The following is a 3,019-nucleotide window of genomic DNA, read 5'->3' as shown; positions in this document are numbered from 1 at the left end:
TATATCTTGGATACAGATTTCTTCTGTGATTTTTAATAACGCTTTAGGTAATATATTTCCTCCTTTTCTCCCTTATTTGGCGCTTTTGTAGTCCAAAGTTCCATCTGTTATGGCATTAAAGTCTTCCATTATACAAAGATTTTGATAGTGTAAATCTAATAAAGTTTTATATAGTTTTTGGTAAAATTGTTCTTGTTTATCATTTGGTGCATATATTGCTGCCATCAGTATGTTTTCGATCCAACATTATTTCCACCATTAATATTCTCCCCTCTTCATCCGCATAGATTTGTTTGGGGTTCATCGTTTCTTTAATGCAGTGGTTCTCAACCTGTGGGTCGGGACCCCATTTGGGGTCGATCGACCATTTCACGGGGGTCGCCAAGCAAGGCTGTCCACCATTTTTTTGGTTCGCCATTTTTTCCCCCTTTTCCGGCAGGTGCCTTACCTCCCTTGGGCTGGGCCAGCTGGTGGTCGGCCTGCTCCATCTCTGCCGCTTGCCACCTATGCCTCGGCCGGCACAGGGGGCGGAACCATGCATGCGCAGCGCTCCCAGGCAGGGAAAGTCCTCGACTTACGACCGGTTGGGTAGTCCTCGACTTACGACCGGTTTAGTCCTCGACTTACGACCGGTTGGGGTCACGGCATTAAAAAGGTTGAGAACCACTGCTTTAATGTATAGAGCTATTTCTCTTTTCTTTTGAAGTGCTAATGCAAAGTGAAGCTTACCAATTTTCGGTTGTTCTAACAACTTATAATGTTGTCTCTTAATGTGTTTCTTGAAGACAAATTATATCCATTTTTAATTTTTGTAATCGTGTAAGGATTTTTCTCCTTTTAATAAATTTATCAAGAATCTGAATAACTAAAGATCAGGAACAAGCTAAAAATTTCTTAATTCCATATGATAACTAAATAGACTCCTCAGAGTAGCAATTTGCATGTTTTATGCAGGAATTATACTTTTCTCCTTTAGCTGTTGAATTTACAATATAAAAATATCTACCATTTATTATTTAACATCGAAAACTGTTTGAAAATAGGATCATTGTTTTCACTTTAGGTCCTCTGATAAAAAGTAGCAAAGTTGTTTCTTAACCAACCCCCAAATCTAAACATTTCTTGTAGGAGGCTTTTCTCTTTCTGATCAAGTATTACATGTAGTTTGTAAATAGGAAAGAAGAGCCATTTATTTCCAATCCCAACTCAACTCTGGGTGTTCCAATGGGCTTTGGGTGAAAAATTGCTGTAAAGAGGGAAGCCACCTGCTAAATTATGCATTTATGCTTCTACTATGAATTTTTGTTTTTGTTATTTCAGAGGTATTGTAATTTTGTTGTTATATATATTTGTATTATTTCTTTTAACTTTGTAAGCTGCCCAGAGTCTCCTGGTGGTGTGACAGGTGGAAAATAAATTTAATTTATAATAAAGGAGTACTAATAGTTTTAATCATCTTATTGGAGAGTGACTTGTGAGGATTCTTTGTGCATTGTAAAACATACGTACAATATTCTAAAGATTTATACATCTATTTGAATTTTTTCCAATCATTGTGTATAAGAAATCCTTTGGGAAATGAAATCTTTTCGTCAAGCTTCAAAATCTTCCTCAGAAAATCTGAATATGTCACGAAAAATTAACTCTATTTAGTTAACATTTTCGTTCCATAACATGCTTCTTGTATCACAATCCACAAGGTATTTTTAGACCCAGTCTTGATCTATATCTGTTCCATACCCTCAAAATGGAACATCTAAGATAATGATTTTAAAAGTCTGAATTAAATTTTACTTTCCCATACCATAAATAGCCTCCACACCCTTTGCCAAGCAGCACTTTTGCTGTCCAAGAGGATGGCTGAAAAAAGTCAGTTTGGATTTTGGGGTGGACCTTTTTCAGCCCGTCCCCAGCGGACAGTGGTCTGAGTCCTTCCTTGCAGGCTTCCTCATTGACTTCCAGGGAAGCCTGCAGAGAAATTGTAAATATTGCTCAGTACATGCAGATTCAGCCATAGTTTCTTTCCATACAGCATTAACCTTGTGAACTCTCAAGCTTCCTCCTTCTGTTTTATATATTCAAGGTGGACAGTATTTAATATTTATTTGTTATGTATATGTAGGGGTGCAGGTCTATACGTATGTTGTATATATGTAGGTGTATGTATATATTTAGGTGTGTGTCATGTATGTGTTTCACTTTGAGAGCGGGCAATTACATTTCATTGTTGATGTGTGCCGTTGTGCCTGCAGTGACACAAAAATGACAATAAAGGTTATCTTATCTTATACCTAAAGTATATTCAAACTCTGTGTCATAGGGTTTGATAATGTATTTTACTGTAAAATGTGGCTTTCTGTCGTGTTTGTACTCAGTACATCCAAACATCTTGAGGGGAAAAGGGACATTCCATCTGTTCAGTTTCTAACATTAAACATGTTTTCAAATGTCTGTTTGGTCCTCCTAAACATATACATGTTTAATAATCTCTCTTGTAAGCCTTTGTCCATTCCTTACACTGATATGCATCCTAAATAACCTTGCTTCCTTCTTGCCAAAAATATTTGTCCAGAAGAAAAATAACTTTCCAACACCCTGTTTGGTTAACATGTTCTGTTCATGAAAAAGAAACATTTCTGGTTGTTAAGTACAAAGTTGATGCTACCAAATTTCTAGAATGATCATAGAAATCAGATGCTCCATTTGAGATATGAATGCATGTTTGACTGTGTTTTTCTGCGTGCGCATCTTTGGGAAGGGCAACTGTTGGGTGCTGAAATCGTCTTGGATACAGGTTTGGGATCTGCATTCCTGGTCTGGGAATCCTGACTAGAGGATGCATTTGTCAGCCTTTTGAGCTAAATTCAGACAAGAAGCACTAGAATGAATACTAGCGCTATTTCTACTGTGAGGCCACAATACAAAATCCTAAAACTCTGCAAATATTTCTTCCCTCCTCTCCTTTTACTCTGAAAAAATTAGGGAGTTTCTTCTGCAATTCTTCCATTGCCCCGTCACC

Source organism: Protobothrops mucrosquamatus, unplaced genomic scaffold (assembly GCF_001527695.2).
Source record: "Protobothrops mucrosquamatus isolate PMUCROS unplaced genomic scaffold, P.Mucros_1.0 scaffold4636, whole genome shotgun sequence".
NCBI lineage: Eukaryota > Metazoa > Chordata > Lepidosauria > Squamata > Viperidae > Protobothrops > Protobothrops mucrosquamatus.
This window is presented reverse-complemented; position numbering follows the sequence as displayed.